This window comes from Cyprinodon tularosa, unplaced genomic scaffold, assembly GCF_016077235.1.
Source record: "Cyprinodon tularosa strain WSP-4 unplaced genomic scaffold, ASM1607723v1 ctg34, whole genome shotgun sequence".
In the NCBI taxonomy this organism is placed as follows: domain Eukaryota; kingdom Metazoa; phylum Chordata; class Actinopteri; order Cyprinodontiformes; family Cyprinodontidae; genus Cyprinodon; species Cyprinodon tularosa.
This window is the reverse complement of record NW_024039052.1, coordinates 1,350,220-1,367,414: the sequence shown is the minus strand read 5'-3', so window position 1 is coordinate 1,367,414 and position 17,195 is coordinate 1,350,220. Positions and strand designations below refer to the sequence as shown.

The 17,195-nt window shown below is 35.0% G+C and overlaps 1 protein-coding gene across 1 annotated transcript in view; it reads right to left on the bottom strand.

Annotated features, from left to right (window-relative positions):
• Nucleotides 1–17,195, bottom strand: part of LOC119789528 (protocadherin-16-like) — a 103,877-nt gene that overhangs the window by 56,117 nt on the left and 30,565 nt on the right. The gene's annotated exons all lie outside the window — the stretch shown is intronic.

The following is a 17,195-nucleotide window of genomic DNA, read 5'->3' as shown; positions in this document are numbered from 1 at the left end:
TGCAATTGGGATCATTATTAAGCAAACTGGGAGATACACATTGTATAAGTCTCATAATTAAATTACCACAAAAGTTTTTTTTTACAAAATTACTCACCCTCAACAGCATGTGAGAAATATAAAATAAAAAATTTTATTTAAAAATTATAACATGCCTTCGCCCATCTTAACTTGATCTATTTTAGAGTTGTGTTAATATTGGTTAACCTAAAACAAACCAATTCTAAGCTTAAGGGTTTTTGACTTACTTACTTTTTTCTTTTTCATTGTTTCACAAGCCATGAAACCAAACTGATTTTCCCACTTTCCTGTCATATATTGCCCTCCAGACAGAGAAGTCTGTCTGACGTTTTGCTATAAAACTTGTGTCTTTGACACGTAAGGACCTCAGGGTGTTAACACATCTGTAATTATAAACACAACTGCAGGAATTTAATGTTTCCAATAGTTCCTGTCAAAGATTCAGCATTCCTACATTTAAAGTGCAACAGATTTGAACAGAAGTTGCCTAAACGACTGTCCAAATATCTAATACATTTAAGGAGAGAAGAAAATATAATGGGCAGTGGCAGAAATACAACAATCACATACTGGGTTTTAGGTGATAAAGACTCAAAACAAGTGTAGCTTCATTATACTTTAGCAAGTATAATGAAGCTACACTTCATTATACTTCCTAAATATTCATCTTAAACGATAATTCATAGTTGGGACATGTATTATCTGACCAGATATGTACTGTTAGTTAAGGATGAATAGTGCAATAAAATTATTCATCAGTGTCTTCTGACACTGATGAATATCTCATCAATATGCATGATGCAGATTGCAAAGTTTCATTCTTAAAACCTGTATAGAAACAGTTTATGTTTCGAACAAACTGAGCCTGGTGATTCCTCTGCATCTAAGAGTTTTTTAATACCCCCTAAAGCAATTAAATAATTCATTAATGAAGAATCATCATTAATGAAGAGATAGATTAAAGGCATTAATGAAGAGATAGATTAAAGGCACAATTAATCTTTACATTGCAAATTTTAAAGGAAGTCATATCGATAGTAAAAACTCAAAAGGTGTAAAACAAGAACTAAAATAACAATTAAAAAAATAATCATAAATAATTAGGTAAATGTATGTAAATAAATGGTTTTTGTTACTAATACACTGAAAATGTAATAAAAATTTATGTTATTATTCTCAAACATATAATCTGGTTAAAACCACTAGCATGAAATTATACACCACACACTTAGTGAGGATATGATCTAAGATTTTTCATTACAACATATCCTTATATAGGGGATTAGGACCTCAGTAACACAAGCCAAGTGGAAGGAGACCACCATGAAGAAAAGCATCCTCCAATCTAATTAAAGGCTAAATTAAGCACTAATCCCTGATAAGCTTTATTCAGTGAAAGATACTTACATACTGTCTGCAATGATGCTTGAGTTTTTCCCACTATATCACAAACTGATTTACAATTCTTTTTTTGTGCAATGAATATTGCTTTTTCATTTGACTTTAGCAACTTGCTCTTTTGTTTCCCTTAACAAAGCATCCCAGTTGTCATGGCCTCAGGATCTGAACATTATTCTATATCAGCTCTGATAGTAAAACAGTGGTTTCCAAGATTGACAGAGAGAATATGTAACAAAAGGTCCAAGAGCTCCGGGTTTTATTGCATCAAATACAAACATACCGGTAATCCAAAAAAATAAGAGAAAAACATCTCATTGTATCAAAAATGAAAAGAAGTTCAGGATTTTTAATTTGAAAGAGGTCAGGAATGTTTTTAATTCACAAATACAGAAGATAGTATTATGAAATACAGCTTTCTTTGCACCGTCCATGGTGTGCAACATTCCTCTTGATACCAGCTACTATCAGTCAGAAACCTCTGGGGAATCATAACGTATGTTATTTTTAAAAGAAAATGGTTACCAATTAATTTGTGGATTACAGCAATTATTAACAACATTCTGAGGCAGATTTCACTCCAAAAGAGGAAAAATGATTCCCTCAATGACATTTATGCCGTCACATTGGGTTTGTTTTTCATTTCCTTCTGTTTGTGTCGCAATTACCACCAGCTTTTAGCAGATGGTACATTTTTTATCCTAATTACTTGTCACAAACAGCTGATCCTTGAAAACTGAACACTATTCATGACAGCTTCCATTTACTTACAGAGTCATATTAAAATATGCACTCTGATAAAGAATGTATAACAGATTTAAAGAACCTTTAAGCTGGCATTAAACATACATTTTGAGCACATATTTCTGTATGTGAAATAATTTGTTTTTTATTAGTTAGATGCAGTATTCTAAAGTGAAATATGTTTTTTTTTGCTGTAAAAGCTTTAAAAAGCATGTGTTACAGCTGTGCTTGAAAGTTTACATACCCTCCCAGTATACAGTCACACTAGCCATTCAAAAAACACAAATATGAAAAAAAATGATAAAAATAGATAAAAAACTATTGAAAAATAGATATGTATTCAAACTCAAAGTCATGATTACCAGTTTCAGTTTACTCTGTGAAGCTCAAAGCTTACATACCCTTCTATCCCATAGCAGCCTCATCATCATTTTCACTGTTTTCTGATGGCATATTTTCTACTTACTCAATTTAATTCAGTCAGTACACTAAGAATTGAAATGAAGAACTTGCCAAATGTCAGAGTGTGATACGCTGGGAATAAGAATTGGCCCAAGCAACATTTTTATCACCATAAGTTTTATGATTTCTTCAACCTCTATATTGTCTCATTAAAATGGATATAACCCACACAAAAACATTTCTATGCATTATGTGGTGTCATGCTTTGCCAGTGATATAATTATTTTCCAAAGAATTATCTTCTCCTTCACAACAGAATGCTTATGTCTATATTTAAATAGCTGAATGTTAATATCCACACAGAACTTAATGACCACAGACAAATTGGTTATCTCTTAAAGATTCCTTTTCATTCCTAACTTGCAGAACACAGTGATAGTGGTCTAATATTGGGTGTTGTTAAGTTAATGAAGATGTGAGAAACAGAGTTAAATTTGTAGCAGAAAGATACTCTTCATATTACATTTCTAATTAACCTGACATAAAGCAGATTGGTACGTGTAGTTCAACTCAGTTCCAACATGGTATCAGTCTGGGCAGCCTTCTGTAGAACGTATTTGCAAAAGGGAGGGACATTCAACACAATTCTTTGAGCTGACTGGGTAGCTGCTGAGTTTTTAGCCAATCACAGCAGTGGCAGCAGCCGAGAAATATCACATTCTTGTGGAACGCACAACCATCTTCCCATCCTCAAAGATAAAAATCTCAGAATTTTGCTTGTTTTTCAAAAAGAAATAGACGGTTCTGCAGCTAAAACCCCCCGTAGCCATGTTTGTTTTGCTCCAGCCTTCCCCTGGTTGACACGTTGACGTCATATACACCACTGCATTTCATTGGTCTGAGACATTGCTGTATCAGTGCTAATGCATCTGTTGGCTTGGACAAGATGTTTTTCTTCTTGCTTGCAAGGGAACACATGTATTGGAAAAAAAAGAAAGGGGGTAAAAGAAATGAGAGCAAAGGTGCTATGCTATTAGCTCTTTATTAGTAACTGACCCTGGGACATGAAAATCTGAGAATGTCTGATTTCCCTGATGCTCCTTTTTAACCCAGAGTAATCTCATCATTTCATGGTTCACTGATAGAGATGCGCCAAGAAGTAAGGGGATTGAAATTATTACATGTCTTATAAGTAATCAGGCAATCAGAAATAAAAAATGTCATAAATTTTTAGCACTTACTGCTTGCTCCATACATCAGTGTAAAAATGTCCTCCTGGAAGTTGTAACTATACTGTTAGAATAGGACTGAGTTCAGCATAACTGAGATATAAACAAAGTACTCCTGTATACTGACCTGAACTAAGTTCAAACAAGCTTTGAGAAGAACAGAACAGCATTTACCAAAATGTGGATGTTTATTAAACCTGTAGCAATTAAACAGAGAGATTTGGGGGGAATTTTGACTTTGTTAAAAAAAAAAAAAAAAAATGAGTGAATTCCTGTTTGACTGCAAATGCTATCTATCATAAATAATGCATGATTGATACCAGTTATGCTGAAGGCTTCCCTATATAGTTAAAAGAAATTAGCCATTTAAAACATTTAACACATAGTGCATCTGATTTTTTTCTTTTGAAATATTATAGGCACTCTGTGGACTTTGTGACCTAAAGAGTTGATGCATATGAATTATTTTAAATGATTCCTTAGGCCAATATACAGCACTTGAAATTATTAATGCTCCCTTCTTGAAATACCAACTATGTAAGTTGGAAGATGACGCACCGTCATTGACCAGTATACAGTCATATATGTTTCCTATTTTTGATGTTTAGTAGAAGCAAAATACGGGCAGAGAAAGTTGGTCCACCAGCCTGCCCTGGTTACACGCCTTTAAGTTGGACAAAGCATCTATTTATTTTGTATCTTGCAGAAATATTTTTAAAAATTGTAAAACGGTGCCCTTCCACATTTTAAAGCTTGAAACAAAGAGAAAAGGCCAATGAGCAATAAAATGTTGTTTATACCACTTTTCCATAAAGAAACTGTATTTGTAGATTTTAAGTGACAGAGAAAAACAAATCTGCACGTTTAGGCTGCTGTTTTGCTTTTCTTGAAATATATTATTACATCTGCTATTCCAGACATGAATGTGAATGTTTTGTTAAATTTTTGTAATCATATTTGAATCCTAACAGGTTCCTGATTTCATAACTGATTCTTAGTACTTTCAAGTCATAAAAAATGTATGATGAAATCCTAAAACCAGTTAATTATAAACAAATCTGTTCAAGACCTTAAGGTATGCTAACAGATTTCTAAATTATAGACATTCCTTTGTATTCCTTAACCCAAACTGGGATTTGCTACAATCTTGTAAATCATACCAAATCCTTTCCAGCCATTATGTAAATAAAAATAAATCTCTGAATTTATTTTTATCTTCCCTACCTGCGTTGATACTACAGATTAAGGTGATTTTCATGAATAATAGCATAAAGCACAAATTAGTTATGGCAATGTATAAGAAACGCCGTTTTCTAATTATTATTAGTATCATTATTGGAACATTGAAAAGATTGGTAATATGAACATGGGTACTGGTTCATCTCTGTTTATGTTATGATAGAGTTTAGCTTTTTAAACATATCTCAACATATTTGAACAAACAGCAACTAAGGAAAACTGGTACTATTACTGGAACAAGAACATGAACAAATATAACACTTTTTCAAAAAATCTTTGATCTTTTAGGACATGACCATAAAATCTAATGCACAAAAACTTCCTCTTCTGTTCAAGCCTCTGTGGCTTTTTATTGTTCTTTAACCCCCTCCAATGGTTTCAAATTTCTCCTTGGATGTTTTTAACTCCACCTGGAACACTAAACCTCTCCAGCTCAAAATTTCTTTAGATGAATTAGTGGCGGTCGTTTTCTGTTGGGTTATGCACAACCACCTTTGAATATTACTGAATGATGTTTTATGTTGCAGTCAAATAAAAAGCTAAAATGAGAAACTCCAATGCTGCTATTGTTAGTATGAATTATTTTTGCTCATTTTCCAACCTTTTCTCAACTGAAGAACCAGGATGGCCCAGATTTTCAGGTAGTTTTCCCAATTAAAAGTGTAACTATTACTTTTTTACAGCCTAGACATGCAATTCAGGAGACATATGTTGGATTTAGATGCAAAAATTGATAAAAAAAAAAGAAAAAGAAAAGATTTTCTATAAACAGCTGAATTTTAATGCTTTCTTTAATAGCAAAATGCAGCCTTTAAGGAGTTATTATGAGTCATTTTAAAGCTTTGAACAATGGCATACCTTTGTTTTGGTGTTGTCTTATTAGATGATATGCTAGTTTGGTTAGTGGGGAGAAATATATTTAAGGCTGTTATTCTAACGCATTAGCCTGCAGTCACAGAACCGTCTGTTTGGACTGATCCTGCTGAGATAATAGGGAGAAGCCTTTGATTTGAGGTAATTTCAGGTAATAGTTCCCAGATCCATCCAGTTCAGAGAAATGCAAAGTAATCTCAGAAGTTTTCAGAGGATCCAGCAGGGTCATCACCCTCATAGCACCAGCCCACATTTATATCCCTTCACCACAGCAATTCAAAGGCAGTGAAAGGAAATGAAAAGCGAGGTGGTCACACATTAGCAGGGGGGGAACAATAGAGGCTGTTCGTCTGGACAATTATTTCATGTCTCGACGCTGTAATCAACACAAATAAACACTTTTCCGCCTCGACGAAAAAAAAAAAGTTTAATTATTAGACAGTAATTTACCCCAAAATTCTAAATCCGATTGATTTACTTTTAAAGCGCTAACTGTACTGCCGAGTGTTTTAGAAATCACCATAGCAAAGGGGAAACAAATCGTGAGCAGCAAGAGCTATTCTGTAGTGATCTAAGCCAACTAATTAAGAACGCCTGGTGTACTTTGTGAAATCTTGTTAAGGATGCTGTTAACGGACAGGGAGTTTGTCACTGTGGGGACAATGGCTTCTCTCTGTTGTGGGGTCATTTTCATTAATCAAGCGATGTGGCGTTCAAAAGTTAATCCAAACTCTCAGCTGTCCTTTCTCATGGCTTGATGCCTGGCTTCTGGTTGCTTCCACCAGACCGGGTGCTTGACACCATGAGAAACACAACAATACATGCTGCCCATAAATACTATTAGTGAGGATTTAGGATAAAGAGAAGGAGCAGCAATAAAACACTTTTCATTAATAAACTACTTTCCTAATGTGCTTCAGTGAATAAAAAAAATACTAAGCCTTAAAAATGAGTATTGACTGAGTTCACAGCTATGTGTGTTATAATGAAAAAGCTCAAAGGTTAAATCTGTTTTAGTTTTTTTGCCCTATATAACCTATTTGTCCTCTTTCATATTGCAGGGATCCCTTTGGGTAACATCATTTGTTTATCATCTTCAAGCTCAGACAAAAACAGAAGTAATCTTTCACTGCTGTAAAATGTTATCATGCTTATAAACATGCTGGATTTTGTTTGGGGTTATTTATTTTTCTGTTGTCTGTCATATTCAGCTATTCTAATACCAAGTTTTTAGAAGGTGTAGTTTTAACTTATGGATTTTTAGTAAAAAACAAACAAACAAATGTATCCAACCCAACCTGGTTTAATTATGAAAAGCAAATCAAAATACCAGTCTCTATTGTATTTCAGGTCTGAACATTTCCCCCAAAAAGTCTTACGGATCATTAAGATGCTTTTTAAAAAATGTAAAACAGGCATTTGTGTTCTTTTTGCCAGAAGTGTCTTTTTTCATTTGAATTCCCTGATGGATGATATTTTTCTCTGTTCTCGTGGTTCTTTTTCTCACTGCTTTGATGAGTCTTTGATATACTTTTGAAAAATACTAGTAGGGAAATCATTCTTTGCTAGGTTCACTGCTGTTGTTTGCCAATGTTTTGTGTATTTTTGGATAATGGCTCTCACAGTGGTTTGCTGGACTCACAATGTCTTGGAAATTGTGTTGCATGTTTTCCTATCGTGAAGTTGTTTGACTGTTTTTTTTAAGGGGCTGGCTATTTACCTGTCTCCCTTCTTTCCCACTCTCTTAATTAGAGTGATATAGACCACCTGTCTCTATACTAATTAAGCTCATTCCTTACAAAATCATCACTAAAATGTGTAGATAACTAAGTTATGGGAAAAAAAATGCATAAATGAATAATAAAAGACAAAAAAAATCTGAAAAATATACCACAATGACAACGTTTTAATAAAAATGAGAGCAAAACATAATGAACTTCTATCTATCATGTAGATTTTGGAAACAAAAAAACAAAAAAAAAGTTATTTAAAGCAGAAATAATCTGACCTTACAGTAAGAATACGACAGACTTGAATCACTCTTTCTTTGTATCCTCACCAGTTTCTCCTTCGAAGTGTTTGCTTTAATTTTCTGTATGATACCATGACCCGTTATAACAAATGCTGTGAACAGTTTGACTTATTCATTCAAACAAAGAGCCTCAGGTCTCCTTGGACTAATGGATCTAACAGACTGCACAGACTAAAAGATAAAAGTCGTAGTGAAGAAAGCAGCAGAGGTAGTAAACTTGCAAAAGAGACCCACTCAGGGTTGCATTTCTTGGCGTTTCCATTTGGAAAAAAAAAGAAAACTAATATGACTGAGAATCCTGGAGCACAGCTTAGAATCTCTATGTCTCTAATTTATGAGGGCCGGCTCTGGAGAGGTGCTTAGCCTACTGTTGGCCATCCTCTCACCCCTGACCTTTGCCCTTAACGACTCTGATCTTCTGTTGCAAAAAAAACAAACTGTTATGACCTAAATCCTTCTCACAAAAAATCCTGCTCAGTTCCTTCACCTTTATAAAATAATTCAGGTATAAACATGACTTTTGAAACTATTGCTTTTCAACATTTACATTTACCAGAAATATCAAGTACCTCTCATTAAAAGGCAAAAATAAGCAGATTTCAATGGCATCTGTTATGAGGATTTTGGTTTACAGTTACAAAGGTACTTCGTATTTCCAAATAGGGACCTGCAGGATTTAACCAGAGAATCATCTTATAGCCCAATTTTTCATTTATGCACTTCAGATTAGTGAAGCTGATGGATAACACATGGGTTTAACAGACTTTGTGCTAAAGCTTCCAATACAGATCAGCAAAAAGAGAACTATTAACAAAATTCCATTTTCCTTCACGTTGAAGGTTCAACATTCAACATTTTCTTATGCATAAGAAATCATTGAACGTTGAAAAACATCACCCAGACACACATATCTTAGCAATACTGGATCCAGAGGAGCACAACTCAGCGTGGAAGCTGTTCCTGAGTGAACACTCAGAGATTGCTATTTTTAGGAGAATAAAATGACCAAATTAAGTGAGAGTAAACATGGCACCAGTTTTAAAAGAGGCCATTTTTCATCTTCTTTAGTTCCACTTCAGGTCTCAGAGAAAAATGTTACCCTCAAAACAAATATAAGAGCTTGGACATTTCATTAATACAACAGAATCAGATTCAGTTGATTTCAGAGGATCTAAAAGAAAAATTATCAATTACACCAAAAGAAACTATATTAATTATACTGTATGTACAAATATGGTGAGAATACTAACTAAATTACAGGTTAGAGATATACTTCCTTCAATTAGTGTCACAAAAGTTTAGAGACAAATTAGTCTTGTATATAACAAAAAACATCAAGGTAGCACATTATAGTACAATAGTTATAAAACAAATATATGACGATAAACAGAAAACATGTTTATTTCCAAACTTTTAAGAGGAAGTAGAAAGAAGATGAAGGAAACCAGAATCATGTGGAGAAGTGAGAAATGGACAAAAACTTAGCCTGCAAAATCTTTCAGTTTTGCCTTTGCTGGCACTTCAGGGCAATCTTGAAAAAATATTTTTTCTTCAGTCTAGCCAGATTTCAGCAAAGTGCTGGAGTAACTCAGTGTGACATCTGCTTCTAACACAAAAAAGTACAGAGGCCCACCCCTTCAAGATGCATTGCTGAAGACCACTCCTTCCGCTTAGACAAAACTAATACAAGTCTAAAGAGAAAGAGAGCCAGCCTACTGTTCACTGTGTCGCTGGGGAATCTGCGGGAACCGAGAGGTGAGGGGGGCTGCAGACCCTGTATGCACAGTTTTGTCCCAAAGGGGTCCTGTGCTACTTCCATTTCACAAACAACCTAAGGACTGCTTTGCAGGATGCGGGAAGTGGGGGAGGCAGGTTACAAAACACAGAAAAAGATAGAAGTCTGCGTCTGGCATGAGACCAGGTTTATATCTCAGTGACTGAGCCCTGACAAGAGGAAAGGGGAGGAAAGCTCTTAGCAAACTTAGATTACTTAAAACGCAGATTTCCTGCTTGATGGTGGTTTAAGCAGCTGATGTCAAATAATCATGAAGTCAAACAACTGAGATCCGAAGCCCATTTATTTTGGACTTCCACTTGAAGGAACCTTGAATTTTTATTATGACTGTTTTTGGCACAGTAGTGTAAAACTCTCATGTACACGATTTGCACTGATTAGCTTCACAGAGGGGATTTTTTTTAAATAAAGTATTATGACAAATGTTAGTTTAATTAAAAATCACAAAAAGCTTACACTCAGATGACCTTCTCATCAGCTTCAGTTTTACAAGGGGGTTATTTATTATTAGCAAATATAACAAATACAAATGCATTTTCAATCTTTTCAGCAATGTCTTTTTCCTTCAAGTACAAAGCTTGGGGACCTTGGTGAAATTCACAATAATGGGAATTTTGTTTTTTAACTGCTTCTGGAGATGCAAGAGGGTCAAAAAGATAACCAATCAGAACAAAGCCATGATGCTAATCCTGATTGTCAAAGATGAGAAGCAGCTGCTTTCTCTTAATTCACTATTCCAGAGATAGACTTGAGTCGTGTTCAGGGTGTATTCTGCCCTCTTCAATGACTGCTGGAGATAGGAACCTACCCCGCCAATCATGCAGAGCAAATCATATTTGGATAGATACATGGATGAATGCTCTCTTTTTCTTTCTTAAAATAAATATTCTTAAAGCATATTTAGGTTATTTTGTCTTCCAATCTAAATCAAATGTATTAAAAACGGTTACACCAAATGTTGATACAGCTGGATGTTGAAATTATTACAGCCTTTGTTTCTTATTTTTGTGTTGTTTCATTTAGTAAGCTTCCACACAATAATGTTATTTTTCTTTTTTCTTTTTTTTTGGAAAGTTTAATTAAGGACTGTAGTAACCATTCAGTAAAAAAAAGTAGGTAATTGAATTATTCTTTGGAATAAATACTGAGAACACAAAGAATGTCTAAATACTGGCTTAGATATCGGTATAAAAGCCAAAGTTCAAAGGAAAGATCTTTGTAGAAGAACTCAATCTTGAAAATAGAATAGAACATAATTAGGAATAAAACAAGAATTTGGAAAACACTGAGAGGCACTGATATTTGGAAGCAGAAATGAGTTGATTCTCACTTTTATTGACATTAACTTCAGCTTATGACCAATCAGTCAGGAAGCCAAAAAATATATAATTTTTTTTGGCAGTGAATTGACAAAAAGCAACACATGGCTGCACTAACAACAATACTTATAATATATATAGTTATAAAAAACAGCCAAAACTATTTTTATTTTTATTTTATTTTTAGAAACTGTGAGGTATTAAACAGGTGAAGTAAAAAAAAAACAAAAAAACATGTGAATGTAGAAAAAATATATAAGACAATCTGGTTCTCTAGGGCTTAAAGAGAGAGCAAGGAATGAAAACTTTCAGCAGAAAACAGGAAGGCTAGTATAATGTAGCAATAATGATTTGCCTGCTTTTCATCTTTCATCCTCTGTCCTATAAACATGCTAGATTCAGATATGTTTGCAGCCATTTTGCACATCAGTGATTCTCTGTAGGTATTGTTCAAACTTTCTTGACTTAAAATGTTGCATTCACAGCACCTGACGGCCACAAACATTTTGTTCTTTATAAAAATGAAATAACAAGTTTTTCTTGAGATATTTCTATATTTTTGTTCGTAATATTCAGTTAACATGTGAGGTTTAATTGAAATAACCAAAGTTTTGAGTTTGTTTTTGTTTTTTTGGAAAGAAACCTGTAATTAATTGTTGATCCCAAACATTGAAACAGTCTAATTTGTTTATCTCAGCAGAAGACAACAATATAACTACCTAAATTATTTTTGGTAAGATGTTTTGGTGGGTTTTGCACTTAGCAACATGAGTCGGTGCTTTTTGTATTTAGCCATGTTTTATGAAATGAAGATATGGGGATCTTTTTACAACTAAATTGAAATGAACGCAGAAACAAAGTTGCTAAAAGAGAAATCTTGTCTTCTCGTTACCAACATTCTTGTTTTAATTTTACTGTGGAAATCCTTCTGTAAAAAATAAGCCTTAAATATGACAGACTTTCAATTCTATTAAGAAACTACAGACTAGTAGCTGTATTAGCAGGTCAACGCTTTACATTTTCTACACGTCATGCTCTTAATGAATGAGGCCTGTGCAAAAACAGTTGGGTCTTAAGGAAGTTTAAAATACCCAAAAAAATATATAAAGGCTCATTTAATTTGGATGACAAAGACTCCTTTAAAATATGTATTAATTCCTCTGATCACCTTATTTGATTGCTGAGATTAATTCTCCCCTAGCCATATTTTTATGCTTCCTATTCTTTTTCCTGTATTGCACTTGGTGCATTTCTGGTTCTGCTTTTCTACAAGTAAGTCTGTCTCATATAGAGCCAAAAGCTAAAAAAGCAGATGCCAGTCCAATTTTTTTTTTTTGTCTGGCTCATTATAACCGACTTTATTTGGACACCTATCATTTCCTTCTCTTAAGCCCAGTAAGGGCAGACATCCTGCATCCCCCCCAATCCCAAGATGAAGCCCTTCTATGACCTTAGTGATGTGACACATTGCAGATTTAACCATATGCCAACTGCTCCGGGCAGGAGGCAACAACTCAGATCTTTGGCTGCTTTTCATCTTTTCATACAGACACTTAATATTACCTTTTATCCCAGGTCTTACACTTTTAAGTTGAGCTGATAGAAGCTGGTTTAAGTTCTGCAGATAGCTGACGGCTGTCCGGTCCTTCTATGACCTGCTGTGTTGTTATCATCTGTCTACGGGCTTAAGAAAATTTGAATTGAAAGGCATGGAACCATTTAGCCAGTGTAGATAAATACGGCTCCGCTATGTGATGACTTTGGGTGAAATTCATAAAGAGGATATTCAGTCTAGTCTCTTGAAGGAATACATATGGTGCGTATAATCTGGCAACAATCACTTATGTTGCATGCACACCGGACCCATTTTCTCTGTTTGCACTGGAGTTTATGCAATCTGGTGCTCATTTTCCACATCAAACCCAAACACAGTGTGGTGACTGTCTCATGAAACATGAAAGAGCAACCAATTAAAACCAATCGGCTGTATACATATGAAATAACCACATTTAACTGTAATCCCACTGTTATTTTAGAAGTAATGAACATGCAACACGTTTGAAAGCAGAAAATGTGTTTCAGTTAATGCTCCTCCCAGAAATAAATAGGGGGGCTTTTGAACTGATCTCCTTATTTTCCTGTCTGCCTAAAAGCTATTATGCACAAATGAAGTTTAAACCGGTATTTTCCATTTTAAAAGTACATTATACCTCAGTGAGTTTATTCCCTTTCACATTTCATTGCGGCACATGACAGTGGCTGATGGATCAGACTTTTTGGTCACTGAAAGCTCAGAAAGAGATTGCTACCAGATGAAAAGGTCTCAGAGTGCAAAACTGTGGTTTTTGAATGAATCTATACCTCCACAGTTTCCAAGTCATTTTATCAACTAAATAACACCAGTATGACGTGGATAGAGAGGGAACCAGGCTCCAAACAGTCTGATCATGAGACTTTAAAGAAAATTAGCTAAGGACAGGTTATTTTGTAAAACTAAAGGTAATTGGAGTTAATCTTTTTAAAGGAAATGTATAAATTGAATTTATGACTTTCTCGTGGTCTTCATTTCAAATTGGTCTTTAGATAACAAAGTCCAAAGTCAAATATCCAAAATGACCTAAGTAGTCATTTTTGTTAGCTACTGCTGTTAAGAACAAAAAAAAAAAAAACAGAGTATAGTCTGGAAAGAGGATGGATAAGTGTTAATATTATCCATCAAACGTTTGGAAAAAAAAAACTGTGAAGTTTTACCGCTTAATTTTCTCATATATTTATCTTATGAAAAATATCAGAGAACAGAGAAAAAATATGTTCAATAGCACACCTATATCTGTATTATTTGCAGTGTCTTTCAAACTGACAAATCTGGACACACTCATGCAAAATTAGTAAGAGCAGACAACAGTCTATTTAATATGCCTAATATGTTAAATTCAAAGCAGGTATGAAAATATTCTCCAGATAAGTCAACAGGTTGAGCTGTCAAGTTTTTATTTCTGTGTCAGTCAACATTTCTAAGATGACAGCTCAGACTTTTTGATTAAAATTAGTTGTTTCCTTGTGAACTGTTTTTTACTTCCTGCACATTGTCAGTCAAAAGAAGACGTCTGGTTTCAAAACAAAATATTCCCAAGTTGTGTAAAAAAATCAGTCATCTATCAAAAGTCTTTAGTTTGCCTTTAAGTATATTAAAAAACAAGATAGCTGACATTTGATTTCTTTTCTACACTAAAATTCATCCAACAAAAAAGAACAACATCTAATTAACAACAGCAAATAAACCAAACACGTTCCTACCATCGTAGTAACGTTTTTATATCAAAGTGATGGAGCAGTGGCCCAACTCACAGCGGAGAAGATTCAGGTTAGCAAAAGATTTTCATGTAACTTAAATATGAAGTGATTATTCTTATTGCCACCTTGCCAGACAGGACACTGTTAAAAAAAAAAAAGAGAAAAAAAAATAATAAAATAAATAAATAAATATGAAGTTTATATTTCTTTGCAAGGCTTTTTAGTGAAAAACTTTCTTGACTATAAATTCAGAGTTGGAGGGGCAGGTTCTGGGGCCCCATCTATACCCTGGGCCTGCATCAGAAGGATTGTCTATAATGTTGGGCATCACATTTTTCTTTCATTTGCTGACCAGAGCTGAGCTCTAACCCAGTACTTGTCATTATTTCTGAAATAAATAAAAAATTTTGTACAAAAACCTTGTGATCTAGTTATATAATATTTTTTTAACTAAATGCTAACTAACTTTTAAATAAATAAAAGCACTTTCAAAATGTATGTAATATGCACATGAGCAGGCAAAGTAAGGTTGTGTGCTTCAGGGTCACCCGAGCTTTAGAAATGCGGTGGTGATACAAAGCTGATCCCACCCATGTCTAGAGACTAGTGTCTGCAGTGGAAAATAAAACACTGTACAGCTGTGATGGGTAGGACTGTACCAAGCAGGATGGAAAAACACCATCAATGAATGGTTCACTAGAGGGTTGAGTCTGTCTGTTTGTGTGTGCATGCTTTTTTCTGATTGGTCACTGTTTTGGCCCCTTAATGAACTGACAGTCTGTCAGTGGTGTACCCCATCGTTCATCTGATGAGAGCTGGGATAGATCCTGCCCCCCAGGACATCCTGTATAGGACAAGGCAAGCTTGGAAAATAAATATATGCCTGAAAAAGACATTATCAGTATGATGCACATTATTATCTGGAGAAAATGTTGCATTTGCTAACTTAGGCTTACAGTATATCTGCATTGGTCCAAAGCAAGAACGACATTAACACATTATCACAGGCCTTAGTGTTTTGTTTTTAGTAACAAGGTGCTTAGCTTAAATACATTCCCTCCAGTTTCCTTACCAAAGTTGGTAAGATACATGGATGGATTTATATAGGTATTCCTTTTTCTCGTTTAGCACAGGTTCCATTAAAACGGATAAGTTATACACTGATTTATAGTACAAAAATTACCATCATCTCTAACATATTTCACAGAACTGAGCCAAGTGCAACAAGATAAAAAATGTTCTAAAGTTTTGACCTGCAGCTGCTCTCTGCTCTCTGAATCAAAGTAATGTTAGTTTCCAGTTCAAATTAGAAAGTTGCCATTTAATCATTCTATATCGTTCAGTTGCTTTAGTAATCCTAAGAGTTTCTTGAATGCTCTCAAAATGCTTCCATGCCTTGAACTTATTTTTCCCCTACTGTATGTGGTCATATCCCTAGATCTTACAAGACAGTTTAAATTGAAAGTGCTCACTAATAAATGTAGGTGTCCTTCTTTGCCAGTAGCAGATGTTCCCAGGTGTTGTAGGCTTCTTTAGTTTCATTTACAGCACACCAAGCATAGTGAGGTCTTCAACGACATGGTCATCTACGTAAGTCTTTGAGCAAAAGACAGTATAATGTTGCACTCACACCAAAAAGGATTACAGGGAATTTTCCGCTTCATTCCTGTGTTGTTCCTTCCCTGCTTTTGCAAACAGTTCAAACAGACAACATAGAAAACTCTGTGCTCGCTTCACCGAGGAGCTAATATCTGCTTTCCTGCTATCTTCAATTCTACACGAAAAAAGGATTTTTTCTAAACGAGTGACTTTAAGTCATTTTAATGTGAAAAACTGAAAATAAATGTCAACATCCTGGTTCAGGGAGTCTAGATCATGGTCGCCTTCTGCGGTACTTTCATCTGTCCATGTTCCAAAACTGCTATCCTGCTTTGGGGACGAATGACCAGGGCAAAAGAGATAAGGTGAGGAGGTGCTCTAGAGTTCAGACAAGAGCAGCAGGATTGGAAAGCATAAGGCCAGGCAGGCAGAGAGCACTAGAGTCGGCCTAAGGTGACTGGCAGGGAGCAACTAGAGAAGCAAGATTGATGAATGATTCAGCTATAGTAAAATGGCTTTTTTAAAGGCCGCCCACTTACTGTACCTCTAGAGTGGTGGTCTTCAAGAGGAGGTCCGTGACCCCTTGGGGGTCCATGGAGGCACTGCACGAGGGTCACGAAAGTTTTGGTTGATTAGACTGTTTTTTAATTTTTTTTATATTCCCCCTGCAATTTTTCCACTAATTTAAATGTCTTTAAATACACATTAACATGAATTCAACACACTGTAGTAAACAAATAAATGGAGGCAGAAGATGTCTTTGAGTCATCAATGCACACAGGAGCTCTTTCAAGATGGGCACCGTTTCATTCAAAACACCTGTCCCATCAACCAGGAATCAGAATCAGAAATACTTTAACAATCCCAGGGCAAAATTACCTTTGTTACATTAGTCCATCTGTAATACAGTGACTATAGGACCAGTTTGATATAACACAATTTCATACAATATATGAAATTAGGGGGTCCCCGCTCCATCTCACCCGTCAGTTGGGGGGTCCTTGGCCTGGAAAACGTTGAAGACCCCTAGTCTAGAGCATTTCTTAATTCGTCCTATTTCCTCGTAATTTTTAAACTTCCAATTTCTTCTAATTATTCCTTTTGATTAAAAAACTCTTAGTCTCCACTGCGATCCTTCACCATACATTACAACAATATTAAGAGCTGGATTGGTTGACGTGACGCATTAACAGAAAAGTTTAGAACTGTGAACTCCCTCAACATTTCTGTCCCCCAAAAAACTGTTTAAA